Source organism: Coregonus clupeaformis, chromosome 24 (assembly GCF_020615455.1).
Source record: "Coregonus clupeaformis isolate EN_2021a chromosome 24, ASM2061545v1, whole genome shotgun sequence".
In the NCBI taxonomy this organism is placed as follows: Eukaryota; Metazoa; Chordata; class Actinopteri; order Salmoniformes; family Salmonidae; genus Coregonus; species Coregonus clupeaformis.
In genome coordinates, this window is record NC_059215.1 from 24,614,992 (window position 1) to 24,632,642 (window position 17,651).

General features: G+C 45.2%; 1 long non-coding RNA gene across 1 annotated transcript; it reads right to left on the reverse strand.

The window, feature by feature from the left end:
* Positions 1-13,538: 13,538 nt before the first annotated feature.
* LOC121537506 lies at positions 13,539-15,444 on the reverse strand. The gene is made up of 2 exons (XR_005995088.2): positions 15,358-15,444; positions 13,539-14,917 (listed from the first exon to the last, which is right to left on the reverse strand). It is a non-coding gene; the product is annotated as an uncharacterized LOC121537506 (long non-coding RNA).
* Between the last annotated feature and the right edge of the window lie 2,207 nt (positions 15,445-17,651).

A 17,651-nucleotide genomic window follows, 5' to 3' on the forward strand; every position in this document is an offset into this window, starting at 1 on the left:
ACGGAGCTGAAACCAATCAGGGGCTGATAGGCAGGGGTTGTTTTGGAAGGGAAGAGACACGGTCTGGAAGGTGGGCTCGGGGAAGAAGAGAATTGTGTTATAATTTCGTTAGTTGCCGAAGACCTTTAATAAAAATCCTTGTTTTGGTTGAACCTGGACTCCTTGCACTACTTGGGCAACCCCGCTGGAAGCGGTAGCCTCTCGTGGCATCACAACATATTTAGCAGATATTATTGAGGGTGTAGCGAAATGCTTGTGTGTAGCGAAATGCTTGTGTTCCTAGCTCCAACAGTACAGTAGTATCTAACAATGCACAACAATACACACAAATCTAAAAGGAAACGAATGGAATTAAGTAATATATAAATATTAGGATGAGCAATGTCAGAGTGGCATTGACTAAAATATAGTAGAATACAGTATATACATAGAAATTAGTAAAACTGTATGTGAACATTATTAAAGTGACTAGTGGGCCATTATTAAAGTGACCAGTGATTCCATGTCTACTGTATGTACATAGGGCAGCAGCCTCTAAGGTGCAGGGTTGAGTAAGCGGATGGTAGCCGGCTAGTGATGACTACTTAACAGTCTGATGGCCTTGAGATAGAAGCAGTTTTTCAGTCTCTCGGTCCCAGCTTTGATGCACCTGTACTGACCTCGCCTTCTGGATGATAGCGGGGTGAACAGGCCGTGGCTCAGGTGGTTGATGTCCTTGATGAACTTTTTGGCATTCCTGTGACATCGGGTGCTATAGGTGTCCTGGAGGGCAGGCAGTGTGCACCCGGTGATACATTGGGCAGACCGCACCATCCTCTGGAGAGCCCTGCGGTTGCGGGCGGTGCAGTTGCCGAACCAGGCGGTGATACAGCCCGACAGGATGCTCTCAATTGTGCATCTGTAAAAGTTTGTGATGGTCTTAGGGGCCAAGCCGAATTTCTTCAGCCTCCTGAGATTGAAGAGGCGCTGTTGCGCCTTCTTTTCCACACTGTCTGTGTGGGTGGACCATTTCAGATTGTCAGTGATGTGTACACAGAGGGAACTTGAAGCTTTTCACCTTCTCCACTGCGGTTCCGTCGATGTGGATAGGGGTGTGCTCCCTCTGCTGTCTCCTGAAGTCCACGATCAGCTCCTTCATTTTGTCGACGTTGAGGGAGAGGTTATTTTCCTGGCACCACTCCGCCAGGGCCCTCACCTCCTCCCTGTAGGCTGTCTCGTCATTGTTGGTAATCAGGCCTACTACTGTTGTGTCGTCTGAAAACTTGATGATTGAGTTGGAGGCGTGCTTGGCCAGGCAGTCATGGGTGAACAGGGAGTACAGGAGGGAGCTGAGCTGAGCACGCACCCTTGTGGGGCCCCTGTGTTGAGGATCAGTGGAGGTGTTGTTTCCTACCTTCACCACCTGGGGGTGGCCCGTCAGGAAGTCCAGGACCCAGTTGCATAGGGCGGGGCTCAGACCAAGGGCCCCAAGCTTAATGATGAGCTTGGAGGGTACTATGGTGTTGAAGGCTGAGCTATATTCAATGAAGAGCATTCTTACATAGGTATTCCTCTTGTCCAGATGGGATAGGGCAGTGTGCAGTACGATGGCGATTGCATCATCTGTGGAGCTATTGGGGCGATATGCAAATTGAAGTGGGTCTAGGGTGTCAGGTAAGGTGGAGGTGATATGATCCTTAACTAGCCTCTCAAAGCACTTCATGATTACAGATGTGAGTGCTACAGGACAATAGTCATTTAGTTCAGTTACCTTTGTTTTCTTGGGTACAGGAACAATGGTGGACATATTGAAGCAAGTGGGGACAGCAGACTGGGATAGGGAGAGATTGAATATGTCCATAAGCACTCCATGCAGCTGGTCTGCGCATGCTCTGAGGACGCGGCTAGGGATGCCGTCTGGGCCGGCAGCCTTTCGAGGGTTAACACGCTTAAATGTCTTACTCACATCGGCCATGGAGAACAAGAGCCCACAGTCCTTGGGAGCGGGTCGAGTCGGTGGCACGGTGTTATCCTCAAAGCGGGCGCAGAAGGTGTTTAGCTTGTCCGGGAGCAAAAGAACGGTGTCCGCGACGTGGCTGGGATTCCCTTTGCAATCCGTGATTGTCTGTAGACCCTGCCACATACGTCTCATGTCTGAGGCACTGATGTTTTGCCTGTTTGATTGCCTTACAGAGGGAATAACTAAACTGTTTGTATTCAACCATATTCCCAGGCACCTTGCCGTGGTTAAATGCGTGATTCGCGCTTTCAGTTTTGCGCGAATGCTGCCATCTATCCACGGTTTTTGGTTTGGGTAGTTTTTAATAGTGGAAACAACATCCCCTATACACTTCCTGATGAACTCAGTCACCGTGTCCGTGTATACGTCAATGTTATTCTCAGAGGCAACCCGGAACATATCCCAGTCCGCGTGATCAAAACAATCTTGAAGCATGGATTCCGATTGGTCAGACCAGCGTTGAATAGACCTTAGCATGGGTACTTCCTGTTTCAGTTTCTGCCTATAGGAAGGGAGGAGCAGAATGGAGTCATGATACTACAGGCAATGTGTTGATAGATCTTCAGTAGCGTTTTCCTCAAATTTGCTTTGTAAAAATCCCCAGCTACAATTAATGCAGCCTCAGGATATGTGGTTTCCAGTTTGCACAGTCCAGTGTAGTTCCTTGAGGGCCGTCGTGGTATCGGCTTGAGGGGGAATATACACGGCTGTGACTATAACCAAAGATAATTATCTTGGGAGGTAATACGGTCGGCATTTGATTGCGAGGTATTCTAGGTCAGTGAACAAAAGAACTTGAGTTCCTGTACATTATCACAATCACACTATGAGTAGTTAATCATGAAACATACACCACCGCCTTTCTTCTTCCCGGAGAGTTCTTTATTCCTGTCTGCACGATATACTGAGAACCCAGCTGGCTGAATGGACGGGAACAGTAGAGAGAGCCATGATTCCATGAAACAGAGTATGTTACAGTCCCTGATGTCTCTCTGGAAGGAGACCCTCACCCTGAGCTCATCTACTTTATTGTCCAGGGACTGAACATTAGCAAGTAATATACTTGGAAGCGGTGGATGGTGTGCACGCCTCCTGAGTCGGACTAGAAGTCCACTCCAAATACCTCTTCTCCACCGGCGGCGTCTTGGAACAGCCCTGGGATAAGTTAAATTGCCCTGGGGGGTACGAACAAAGGATCCAATTTGGGAAAGTCGTATTTCTGGTCGTAATGCTGGTGAGTTACCGCCGCTCTGATATTCAAAAGTTATTTCCGGCTGTATGTAATAACACAAATAAGTTCTGGGCTAATAATGTAAGAAATAACACACAAAAATACTAAATACTGCAAAGTTACTTAGGAGCTAGAAACAGAACTGCCATGTCTGTCGGCGCCATTTTGAAAAAGCCCAAACCCTCAGCGCCGCAATACTGGTAGACCAAACCGAGTATGGCCCAGGTTGGTACACTGTCACAAGTAATAAAAACAAGGACGAAACCCAAACGAGATAGCACAAGCCAAACGGAGTGGGGGGACCCTGATGGAGAGGCTAGCTAGCTAGCTAGCTGCTCTAAGCTATTGAATAGCTGTGGGTATACTTCTGAGCTTATACACTCTAACATAGAGCTCTTACCAAGCGAATCCTCTCTGGAATGGAAGAGGTGGAAGTAGTGTGGCGGCAGCTATTTAAGGGGGTCAGCCGTAGCACTACCCCAGTACATGAGACTAATCTGAAATTCTTACTCAGAATGTATCCTGCTGCACGGAAGGATACCATATTGGAATGATCCAATATAGTGCTACATAACTCTCGTTTGCCTTCAGTCATGGCTGCTAGCATTTCTTAATGAGCATTGATGAAAAACAAGGCCAAATTAGGAGGTGCAGTTGTCCTTTTAACACAGAGTTTCTCGGTTCAAATATTTTTTGTTGAACACACACAAGAATGGTGTACAGGTACTTTGTAGAAAAGACAAGTATGCAATTCTTATATAAACATAAAAGAGCAGACAGATACAAAAAGACCCAGAGTTACTGCTCGGGTGACGTGGAAAGCACATGCCGCCCAAGGGTAGATTAAAATATCACAAGTGAGAGTGGATTAAAATGTACAAATTCACAGCGCTGAATGGTCCAAAAAAGAGAGGAGAAGTTGCCAGATTTGATAAAATGTTGATAATTTATTGCTCAGAAGATATCGAATTCTTTCTAAGTGTCTAGAGTGTTTGCCAAATCACTGAGCCATAATTTGGTAGAGGGAACTTCCTTCCTTTTCCAAAACAACAAGATTATTTTTTTTGCCAAAATGAGACTGTAAGAGATTAGTTGTTCTGGGGGGTTGGTTAATCTGTTTAGGGTTTCTGACACTCCCAGGATGATCAGAAGCGGGTCTGGGTCAATTGAAATCTCCAGAACTTCAGAGAGGATCCAAACGATTCCACACCAATAACCATGCAAGTTAGAGCATAGGGCAAAGCAGTGGAGTAGTGAACCCTCCGCAGCATGACATTTATCACACATTGGGGAGGTATCAGGAAATATCCTATGCAGCTCAGTTTTGGAATAGTGTAATCATCCAGCCAAAACGTAACAGCACGGAGGATAGCGGCCCAATAGTAAAATATAAAATTTGGGAGAGACAATCCTCCTTCCATCTTGGATTTACAGAGGTGGTTTTTACCTATCCTATGTGTTTTATAATCCCAGATGAATGGATTGATAATTGAGTCCAGTTGTTTATGAAAGGACTTAGGGATGAATACTGGGTGTCACACCCTGGCTCTGGGGACTCTTAAATGTTGAGCCAGGGTGTGGAGTTTCTATGTCATATTTTCTATGTTGTGTTTTCTAGATCCTTTAGATCTATGTTGGCCAGGGTGGTTCCCAATCAGAGGCAGCGGTATCTCGTTGTCTCTGATTGGGGACCATTCTTAGGCAGCCTGTTTGGCACTAGTCGGTGTGGGATCTTGTTCCGTTAAGGTTTGTTTTGTGTAACCTAGGACTTCACGTTTCGTTTGTTTGTTGTTTTGTCGTGAGTTTAGTACTTACTAAAATGTATGCTTACCACGCTGCGCCTTGGTCCGTCTCGTTAATTAACGTTCGTGACAGAAGATCCCACCAAAAGAGGACCAAGCAGCGTGTCCAGGAACAGACAGCCTGGACCTGGGAGGAGATCCTGGACGGGAAGGGATCCTGGACTTGGGAGGAGATTCAGGCCGGAATGGATCGCCATCCTTGGGAGGAGACTGTGGAGGCGCGCTATAGAGAGGAGCAGCGGCAACGCAGAGGGTACCGGCCGAGGAGGAAGCCCGAGAGACAGCCCCAATAAAAAAAATTTGGGGGGCTAAAAGGGTGGTTGGCGGAGCCTAGGGTTAGAGCAGAGCCAACTGCCCGTACTCAGGCTAGGATGCGTGTGAGTGGGCAGGCTCCGTGTTATGCGGAGCCACGTACTGTGCCGCGAGTGTTCTGGCACAGTCCTGTACGTCCTGTGCTAGCACCACGCACGTGTCGTGCAAAGATGGGCATTCAGCCAGGACGGGGTGTGCCGGCTCAACGCTCGTGGTCTCCAGTACGCCTCCTCGGTCCCGTATATCCTGCGCCAGTGCCACGTGCTGTAGCGCCAGTACGAGTGCACAGCCCCGTACGTCCTGTGCTGATGCCTCACACGTATTGTGTGGAAGTAGGCATTCAGCCAGGATGGGTTGTGTCAGCTCTTCGCTCCAGACCTCCAGTCCGCCTCCACAGTCCGGCCCGGCCCGTTCCGGCTCCCCGCACCAAGCCAGTGGTGCGTGTTCCCAGTCCAGCCCGGCCTGTTCCTGCTCCCCGCACCAAGCCAGTGGTGCGTGTTCCCAGTCCAGCCCGGCCTGTTCCTGTCCCTCGCACCAAGCCAGTGGTGCGCGTCGCCAGCCCGGTCCAGCCTGTTCCTGCCCCTCGCACCAAGCCAGTGGTGCGCGTCGCCAGCCCGGTCCGGCCTGTTCCTGCTCCCCGCACCAAGACAGTGGTGCGTGTTCCCAGTCCAGCCCGGCCTGTTCCTGTCCCTCGCGCCAAGGCAGTGGTGCGCGTCGCCAGCCCGGTCCGGCCCGTTCCTGCTCCCCGCACCAAGCCAGTGGTGCGCGTCGTCAGCCCGGTCCGGCCCATTCCTGCTCCCCGCACCAAGCCAGTGGTGCGCGTCGTCAGCCCGGTCCGGCCCGCTCCTGCTCCCCGCACCAAGCCAGTGGTGCGTGTGTCCAGTCCGGCACGGCCCGTGCCTGTTCCACCGGTGCCTGAGCACCGGTCAGCTGCTCCACTCCGGAGCCAGAGCAATCCGCTCCACCGGGGTCCGGTCCAACTCCTGTCAGCGGATCCACTCCGGAGCCAGAGCAATCCGCTCCACCGGTGCCCAGTCCAGCTCCGGCCAGCGGCTCCAGTCCGGAGCCTGTACAGATCGATCCACCGTCGTCGGGTCCAGCTCCAGTCAGCGGTGCCAGACCAGACCAGGGGCGCAACGGGGAGGTGGAGAGAAAGTGGTGGTCACGCCCGGAGCCGGATCCACCTCCGAGGCGGAATGCCCGCCCGGCCCCTACCCTGTTGTGTTTGTGTGGCACGGTCGCAGTCCGCGCCTTTGGGGGGGGGGGTACTGTCACGCCCTGGCTCTGGGGACTCTTAAATGTTGAGCCAGGGTGTGGAGTTTCTATGTCATATTTTCTATGTTGTGTTTTCTAGATCGTTTAGATCTATGTTGGCCAGGGTGGTTCCCAATCAGAGGCAGCGGTATCTCGTTGTCTCTGATTGGGGACCATACTTAGGCAGCCTGTTTGGCACTAGTCGGTGTGGGATCTTGTTCCGTTAAGGTTTGTTTTGTGTAACCTAGGACTTCACGTTTCGTTTGTTTGTTGTTTTGTCGTGAGTTTAGTACTTAATAAAAATGTACGCTTACCACGCTGCGCCTTGGTCCGTCTCGTTAATTAACGTTTGTGACACTGGGATGTTCTGGAATAGGTAAAGCAGTTGTGGGAGGAAGACCATTTAAATGGCATTAATTCTTCCGAGCAGGGAAATTGGGAGAGTTCTCCAAAATTGTATGTTTGCCTTGAGTTTTTGCATCAGAGAGGGGAAATTCTCTTTAAATAGAGAGGAGTATTGTTTGGTAACTACAATTCCTAGATAGGTAAATGTATCTGAAGATACCTTAAATGGAAGAATTTCTAACCAAGAGGGGTTATGCAACCGTATGGGCATTAATTCGCTCTTGTTTCAATTTATTCTGTATCCCAAGAAGGTACCAAACAGGTTAATCAAATCAAGAATAGCTGGAATACTAGATTGGGGTTCCGTTACATAGAGGAGAATGTCATCTGCGTATAGAGAAATCTTATTTAGAGTATCTTTAGTATTATAGCCGTGTATTGTTGCGTGAGATCTGATCGCTTGAGCGAGAGGGTCAATGGCTAGAGCAAAAAGCAGAGGCGACAGCGCACAACCCTGCCTTGTCCCTCTATAAAGGTTAAATCAGGGCAACAATGATTGGTTAGTGAGTATTCTCGCACAGAGGTTCCTATATAGAAGCTGGATCCATTTTATGAACCCATCTCCAATATACAATTTCTGTAGGACCTTAAATAGATAGGACCACTCAACTTGGTCAAAGGCCTTTTCGGCGTCAATTGATATAACGGCAAGGTCCACGTTGGGTAACCTCTGAGAATACATAATGTTGGAGAGGTGCCTGAGATTGAAGAATGAGTTTCTGTTAGGGATAAAGCTGATCTGGTCCGAATGGATCAATTTGCCCACTAAAGTGCTAAGCCTGTTAGCCAGAGTATTTGCTAAGATCTTTTGGTCTGTATTGAGGAGAGATATTGGTCTGTATGACCCTACTTCTTCCGGATCTTTACCCTTTTTATGTATAACTGTAATAACCGCCTCATCCAAATTAGTACACAGCATTGTACGAGATCTTCAGTTTCTTGGCAATTTCTCGCATGGAATAGCCTTCATTTCTCAGAACAAGAATAGACTGTCGAGTTTCAGAAGAAAGTTCTTTGTTTCTGGCCATTTTGATCCTGTAATCGAACCCACAATTGCTGATGCTCCAGATGCTCAACTAGTCTCAAGAAGGCCAGTTTTATTGCTTCTTTAATCAGCACAACAGTTTTCAGCTGTGCTAACATAATTGCAAAAGGGTTTTCTAATGATCAATTAGCCTTTTAAAATGATAAACTTGGATTAGCAAACACAACGTGCCATTGGAACACAGGACTGATGGTTGCTGATAATGGGCCTCTGTACGCCTATGTAGATATTCCATTACAAATCAGCCGTTTCCAGCTCCAATGGCCATTTACAACATTAACAATGTCTACACTGTATTTCTGATCGATTTGATGTTATTTTAATGGACATTTTTTAAAAATGTCTTTCGAAAACAAGGACATTTCTCATTCAAATATTTTTTTTTGAACACACACAACAATGGTGTATAGGTATGAAAGACACGTGTACAGTTCTTATCTAAACATAAGAGAACAGATATGAACAACAAGACCCAGAGTTCTGGGCACAAAACAAATATTACAAAACACGACATACAGAACAGGGACAGGTAGAAAGAAAAGGGTAGATGTAACCCCCCCACTTATACTTATACCCCCCTTTATCCCCCCCATATTCCACCCTATTCCCCTCCCGACTGCTCGGGTGGCGGGGCCAGCACACGCTGCCCAAAGGTAGATTACAATATGACAATTGAGAGTGCGTTAAAAAGTACAAAGTCACAGTGCCGACTGGTCCAAGTAAGAGAGGAAAGGCTGCCAGATTTGATCAAATGTTGATAATTTATTGTTCAGAATATATCTAATTCTTTCTAAGTGTACAGAAAACAAGGACATTTCTAAGTGACCCCAAACTTTTGAACGGTAGTGTACGTTGTAAACTTTCATTCATAGGCTAGGTTGTAGCACCCTCATGATGGTTATAGGGAAAATTTGAGTATCATGTAGTATCCTAAATCTATCGATGTTACATTGAGCAGGGTGAATGGAATATGAATGACAGTCATCCAATATGCTGTAATAGAAATAAGGTCATGCTAATTAAAAAAATAATCCTCCCTTATTTTAAACGTCACAGTCTGCCACTGGTGTTCATGTAATATAGACAATTTTGTTTTGCATTTGTTTCTTTTTTTGTGTCCTGTCTCTCACACTGGCTGTGTGTGTCCATCTGTCTGTCCTGTCTGCCTGCCTGCCTGTTTGTCTGTTTGTCTGTCTGTCTGTCTGTCTGTCTGTCTGTCTGTCTGTCTGTCTGTCTGTCTGTCTGTCTGTCTGTCTGTTTAAGACTTCCAGATGTGGAGGGCATCTAGTAGTGAGCACATGTAGGAGCTCATCCTCATGGAGTTCATCTATACCAGCTGATACAAGTAGGTATCCTATATTAGGTAGGCCTACTACTACTTGTCGACAGTATCTAACTTTATGGTTTCAAGTCATTACAAGTCATTACTTGGCACTGATTCTCTTCATATGCAGTACCAATAAGAGTTTGACCTAAAAGTCATGTTACTGTGTGAGTAGCATCCCGATCCTCCACCCTTCTTCCAAAGTGTGCACTTACACACTTTCTTGGATGGATTTAGCAATGCTGGAAACTCCCTCCTGCCAATGCTTACAAACCTATCCTATGCTTTTAAATACATGACAAGGAGTTTGCAAGTGCACACTTCAGGAGAATGGTGGAGAAGTAGGACGTAGCCCTTGTGTGCTCTCTCAACCACCTCTACACCATGCCCTGTAGCTGAAGCCTACAGCAATATTCAATTTTAAGTGCTACTCTACGGCATGGTAGTGTTCACGGTAGAGTTCAAATGTCATTATATTCTTATTGTAGTCCTATCCTCCACCACTGAGGTCTTGTAAGTTACATTCTGTTTGTTGAATGTCAAGTTTCTGTTTGCATACAGTAGTAAATATTGACAATTGTCAACGCTACAGTAGTGAGGTATTATATCCCGCAGGGGACAGTACCAGAGACTCTGTAAGGGGCCTGATTATCTATGATATAGAGTAGAATCGATCTGATTCTTCTGAGTTGCTGTTGCCGAAAGGTACAAACAAAAGGTCGGAACGCAATCATGGTTACATTACAACACCTTGGAGCTGGCGCAAGATAAGGGTCGGAAAACGTACCTCAATGCAGGGATGGGATATGCCACTGTACTCCAAATTTTACCTTTATCCACACTGCTCCATCGAGAAGATTTAAATACTAAATTTTTCATCCTCATGTTAGCTAGCAGTAGCCACATCAGTCATTATGGAATGGCACGTCCCATTGAAACAACAAAGGAGCTGATTGGCTTACACTGCCATTCCAAAATGGCTGCGGTGGCTACTGCTAGCTAGCATGTGGATGAAAAGGGATGTTTTCCCTGAAAACTAGCAGTATTTCAATCTTCTCGATGTATCAGAGTGGATATAGGTCAAATTTGGAGTACAGTGGCATATCCCATCCCTGCATTGAGGTACGTTTTCCAACTGATATCTTCTCTGTTTGACTGTGATCCTGACTCAGTTGACATGCCGGTAAGTGAAATCAAACAACTGATTGAGCTGTCATGTGACCGAATGCTGCAGACAACTGATTCACAGATCTGCATTAAAAACAAATATCGATCCAGGTTGGGATGTGACAGGAGAGATGAGGCGCGCACTGTCGACCACGCCCCCTGACTTTGAAAACCTTCGACGAGAGACATGCATCAAGCACACCCATCTCATTAGTGGTGGTGAGATAACTTATGTCAGACTCATTTGCAATTGACTGTCATAGCCCCACATTAAAAGTATATGATGGTGAGTTGATAATACAATCAGAAATATGGTTAGAATGTTTTGCAATTGACTGCCAAAGCCCCCAATTAAAAAAAGTGAACATTGGCTGTTAATTACATGTTTATTTGTTTCACATGGTTGGGGTTGGAAGAATTTTCAGATATCAAAATGGGGTTGTGGGCCAGAAAAGTTTTGGAACCCCTGTGTTACACCCTCCATTCCCAAGAAGCGTTCAATTGCAGATACAATGGTATCGATCTTTCTTGAGTTCTTATCCACTCCTGCAGTGCAGTTCTACCCCAGGAATTTTAATCTTGATTTTCTCAGCCCCAACTTCCAAAGAGACTCCAGAAATCAAGCCCTTGACAGTTATGAATTTCTCCTGGATTCTGTTAAGGCGCAACGCGTGCTCCTTTTGTTCTGCCGACACACAAAACATATGCTGATCACCCTCATAGATTCCACAGTACCCAACACTTTCTTCACCATCATGGCAACATCAAACGGATCTCCCAGGTACTTCTTATCCTCAAACCGCACTCCTACTACAAACTGTGAAGTACCATGAGCAGTAGGCTTACTAGACGCCTTTTTAAATGTGATTTTAGCTCACTTTACCCCTCCTTTAGCGACTGTAATTCATCCAGTATTCTCATCACCTTCATTCTCATTCTCATCTTTGCTAGCGCCATCAGATTCATACTATGTGTCAGCTTCCGCCATTCGTTTACCAATAGAGACACATCATCTTAGGCTCCCTCTTAACCCTTCCTACATGGAATGAATGCGTCAAAAATGTGCAACCCCAAAAAAAGGCAGCAAAAGCAAAGGGCGGGGTAACGTAACCAAAGATAGAAAAGATTGCAGGCAAAGAGAGTAGCGTTTCATCGAATTTGCGCTCTCAATACTTTTGGGTTAACTTTTGCTTTCAATATCATTATTTTTGTTTGCAATACTAAGAATGTTGTTCTCGAATTCAAAAGGTTCGCTTGATATGAAAGGCACAAAAGTAATTCTATAGTATATAACATGGTTGACGTGTTATGCTCGACGCCTCTTGTCCACCACAACAAAACAGCAGAAAATGGCAGAAAAGAGTAGAACCAGCTCACCTGCTTTTACACTATGACATATATATATATATATATATATATATATATATATATATATAAAGGTAACACTACATTTGAATGGGGCCTTATTACAGTATCATTAGATATGTAATGACACTGTAACAAGTATTGTAATTAATTGTAATAATTAATAGTTACACTGTAATAACAACATGTAACTGGTGGTAATTGCAGTCTGTAATTACAGAAGTGTAACAACGAATGCTTGTTACCATGCTTGTTAGAAATGTTAAAGTTTCCGATAGCATCCCAACGCTCCATATTGGTCAGTGTTATCCGGGATCCTTGGGACATCCCTACCCTAAACCCTAACCCTAACCTTATCCCCTACCCTTACCCTTACCCTAACCCTAACCTTAACCCTTACCTTAACTATTTTAAATGTCAACTTCAATGGGATAGGGTCGTCCCAAGGATCCCAGATAGCACGGACAACACCATATTTTAGTCTGCACAAACAAGGTGATAAGTTTTAGCCAATTGAAAACCGACCACCTCATTGGCATAACTCTGCAATAAAGGGCTCTGGAGTCGGATGCCCAGGCTCAATAGCAAAAATGGGTTCACAAACAGTTCACATAAAAAAATACTTTATATTGTTAAATCATTTAACGGTGCATTTGACAATGGGTCAATGACATTTTTAGACACATTAATAAACAGTTTTGGTTAAAATTGTGATAGAGTAATTTGTGCTTACCGAATTGTAAGCCTATTAAGCTTGGTTGAATAATGGTTTATAAATGCACTTAAAATGATCATAAGACAAACTCTTATTCCATCATGTAACCTTGCAAGGGTTTCACTGTTGAGGAACATTCTAACTTTTGGAAGGGATGCATTGGTGCAATTATTTATTTATCCCAGGAGTTAAGGAATCATGTCAAGATCTGCCCATCTGCTAACACGCTCAAAATAAGGATGATCTTGAACTTGCCCACATGTGTTGACACTGACATCATGTGACAGTGCGCAAAGAACGGGGTTGAGAAGGTCAGTGTGCAAAATCCAGACATGAAAGATTGTCATGAAAGAAACAAAGTGTTGTAGGTCAAAAACATAAACACAGAAGAAGTAAGTTTTCCATTCAATTTGTTTAGCTTTTTTGGATACATGGATTCAAGGAAAGAAAAATACAATCCAGTTTTTCTAAGTTAGCTATCTAGGCCAGTGTTTCCCAACTCCTGTCCTAGAGTACCCCAACAGTACACATTTTTATTGAAGCCCCGGACAAACACACCTGTTTAACTCATAGAGGGCTTGATGATTAGTTGACATGTTGAATCAGGTCCGGGGCTACAACAAACATGTGTACTGTTGGAGATACTCCAGGACTGGAGTTGGGAAACAGTGATCTAGGCCAGAGGTTCCAAACTTTTTTGCTTCGTGACCCACCAATTGACGTGTCTTGAGTTGCGACCCACCATAAGAGTTGAGCGGTGAAAAAACATACATAGACCAAAGTATAAGTAAAAAATATAATCTTGGCAGCCAATATAAAATGTTGTAGCTTTAAAGCTAATTTTCTGCAATTCTATACATTTTGCCATGGCTAATGCTGTGTTCTTATGCTCAAACATTATAACAAAAGCAATGGGGGCTTGATTGTCTAGCTTTTATTTAGTTGATTGTAAATTCTCAAAGATTATAGGCTATTATTTAAAAAAATATATTAAGTTCACACTGAAAGCATTTTTCCATTCCAAAAAATCATCCCAAGACCCACGTGGACCCCTGCCGCAACTCACAAGTGGGTCCCAACCCACAGTTTGGGATCCACTGATCTAGGCTACTCACCATACTGTAGGCTTTATGTTATTGAGTAGGCCTATATCTTTATTTAATGTAATTAATCAATTTATTAACAATAAAAATCCTTATTATTTTGTAATAAATGTAAGGTATTTTTAGATGTTGCAATAAAGTTGTATATAAGTACACATTAATTACAAGTAAGTGCTCCTCAAGATACATTTCATTTTAACTAGCTAAATCCTGTGTAACACCTTGTAATTACATTGTACATTGAGCTGTGGCTGGATCAGGTGAAGCTGTGCTGTCAGCAGCTTGTGATAGCGGTTGCTGAAGAAGGTTCACTGGGTAGCTTTGGCTGGTGATGATCTGGTGAGGGCACTCGTGGCCCCCGGACAGGCTGGGCTTCTGGTGGAGTTGGCGGCTGGAGTACCATCTCTCTCAGTGGCTGGGGTGTTGGCTGGAGCACCGACGGCGACCGGACTGGCTGTAGTCCCAGGGGTCGTTGGACTGGCTTGGGTGCTGCCAACAGGGACCGTTGCAGAGGAGCTAGTACTGGTGCTGGCTGAGATGGCTCCCACACAGGTGAACACTGGACTGCAGGCTAGCAGTAGACCTGCAGGGCCACCTGTGAAACTGTGCGAGGTGGAAGAGCATGCTGCTCTGCAATGTAACGCCTGAGTGGCTGCAGAACCTCTCTGCGGGTTGCCACTGGCTCCTCCAATGCCTTTTGTATTCCCAGGATAAAATAGTCCAGCCACTCAGGGTATTGCTGATGCAGGAACGACGGGAATAACCCCTGCATCAACCACACAATGTCTGATGCCTGTAGTCCATGTAGTGGAGGAGTGGAGCCATATAGTCCATGCTGCGCCGTCGGCAGGCGTGGGGTTCCCATAGGCTCCAGAGAGGGGGCATAATCCAAGCAGTGGTAATCCACTGCATACCCCAGAGCCATTCTCCACTGGACCGCAGGTGGGCAGTGTGGAAAGCACCCTGTGCGCATTCTGTAGACCGCCATAGCGTAGTGGTGTCAGGAAAGTCACAAATCCGGCGATAAAAAGGACCATGAAAGAGTACGACTCTCTGATTGGGCTGATCTGTGACCCGCTAGTACCTCCCCCGGTCAAAGGGGAATGAGGCAACCTCACAGAGTTACACACAGGGATACTTTATTGACATACAACACAGACATTGAATAGAAATGGGAATAGGAATGGTAGTGGTTCTGAAACAGGAGAAAATAGGTAATGAAAACACTGTACACACATTAGCACAAGATCAATGATAATGGTAATAAAGGACTGTATAAATGAACATACTACTTGTACATATAACAACTCAGGTATATACTGTACAGAATAGGCAATATTAGCAAATAACTATGAAGAACATTATACAAGTGTTTTAGTTGTTTAAGACAGACATGGTGCCGACAGACATGGCAGCTCTGCTCCTAAGCAACTTTGCAGTATTTTTTATTTTGTGTGTGTTATTTCTTACATTATTAGCCGGGAAATAACTTTTGGATTTCAGAGCGGAGGTAACTCACCAGCATTCTGTTTTTTTTTACAATCATTTCGCTACACACGCAATAACGTCTGCTAAATATGTGTATGTGACCAATAAAATGTGATTTGATTTGATTTGAAATGTCACACAACTCACTTTGCGCACGCACAAAATCCCAAGTTCAGAGTTATGAGTCCAGAAGTTTCTATGCAGGATAGAGGTGAGCTTGCTGCTCTCTCTACCACTGCAAGGAGGAGACTAAAACATTTGTGACCTGGAGAGTCAGAAGGGTGTCCCGCCCCCTACAAACTGCTCTAGCAACTGCCCTAGCAACCAATCAGAGTTTGAGAGGCCGGTTTAAGGTACCCCTAGTCTCTCAGGTACCACTCCTGGGGGATGGGGAGTGGAGTGGAGTGGAGTGTGCAACTTGGAAGGGTTGTGAGGTGCTGATGAGTGTCACCGGCAGGGAATTCGTAGCAGCCACCCCGAAATATGAGCGGCATATTTACAAAGAAAATAATTCCCTGCCGGAATGTAAGTCTAGAGCCCGCTGGGCAACCCCATCAGTGGCAGGCAAGGAGCAGCCAGGGGACAGAGTGCTGAAGGTGTCCAGGAGGATGGCATGTAACCAGTCAGGTGCTGTTGGAGGCTCCCCCACAGTGGCAGGCCAGGTCCCAGCAGAGGCGAGAGACACACCTACTTATTCAAGGGTTTTTCTTTATTTTTTAAAAACTATTTTCCACATTGTAGAATAATAGTGAAGACATCAAAACTAGGATATAACACATATGGAATCATGTAGTAACCAAAAAAGTGTTAAACAAATCAAAATATATTTTATATTTTACATTCTTCAAAGTAGCCACCCTTTGCCTTGATGACAGCTTTGCACACACTTGGCATTCTCTCAACCAGCTTCACCTGGAATGCTTTCCCAACAGTCTCTTGAAGGAGTTCCCACATATGCTGAGCACTTGTTGGCTGCTTTTCCTCACTCTGCCGTCCGACTCATCCCAAACCATCTCAATTGGGTTGAGGTCGGGTGATTGTGGATGCCAGGTCATCTGATAAAGCACTCCATCACCCTCCTTCTTGGTAAAATAGCCCTTACACAGCCTGGAGGTGTGTTGGGTCATTGTCCTGTTGAAAGAAGGAAAGAAATTCCACAAATTAACTTTTAACAAGGCACACCTGCTAATTGAAATGCATTCCAGGTGACGACCTCATGAAGCTGGTTGAGAGAATGCCAAGAATGTGCAAAGCTGTCACCAAGGCAAAGGGTGGCTACTTTGAAGAATCTCAAATATAAAATATATTTTGATTGGTTAAACACTTTTTTGGCTATTACATGATTCCATATGTGTTATTTCATAGTTTTGATGTCTTCAGTATTATTCTACAATGTAGAAAATAGTCTAAATAAAGAAAAACCCTGGAATGAGTAGGTGTGTCCAAGTTTTTGACTGGTACTGTATATATACTTTATATTATCGTCTTTGTCTCTCAAAATCGAAATTTAAATTATTCAAATCTAAAAGTAAAAATTTAACCAGGGAGCGCCCTTAGATCGTGATCGGGAAAAGGCTGCACTTGACCGTTGCACTTGAATCATTCCCACGGTGAATGGCTTAGCCCACTATGCTATGAAACCACACACTATTGCAGAGAATTTGATATTTCCGGCCGCAATTGATATGGTGAAAACAATGTGTGGGGAGGCAGAGGCACAGAAACTCACATCAATGCCTTTGTCAGATAACACTGTGAAACTAGGAATTGATGCTATAGCTAGCAATCAAGAGGAAACTCTGACCGAACGACTCAAAAACTCCCCACCATATGCTCTCTAAATGGACGTTAGCTGTGAGGGCCGAGATGCATTGACTTTTGATCGCTACATGTTGGGGGATGCTATTCACGAGGACATATTGTTCTGTCTCACGATTCCCAAGCATGAAACGGCACAGTGTGCTGTGTGGCTATATTGACGAAAAACAGATTCCATGGGATCGAATGGTGGGCTTTTGCACAGATGGGGCTCCATCTATCACGGGACAGCGCTGCGGGCAGGCCTCTGCACTTTGGTTATGAATGTGTCTCCCTCTGCCATATGGAAGCATTGTGTGGTACACCCACTGAGCTATAATGGATAAATCGAGAGCAACTCGCAGCAAAAGAGCGGAGCGCAGAACTCGGAGATATGCAGCAGGTAACTTCGATTGTAAACTATATTGTGCACGCTTGTTCGCTAAACTATGTGGAGATATGGGATCAGAGCATGACAATGTTCTATTTCACACCGAGGCTTGGTGGTTATCGAAGGGGAGTGTTAAAAAGATTTATCGATTTGAGAGCGGAACTGTTGTCATTGGCAATTGATGTAAAAAACAGACTTTGTTGACTTTCTGCGTACTGAAAAGAAAATGTGTCTCCTTGCCTATGTAACATAC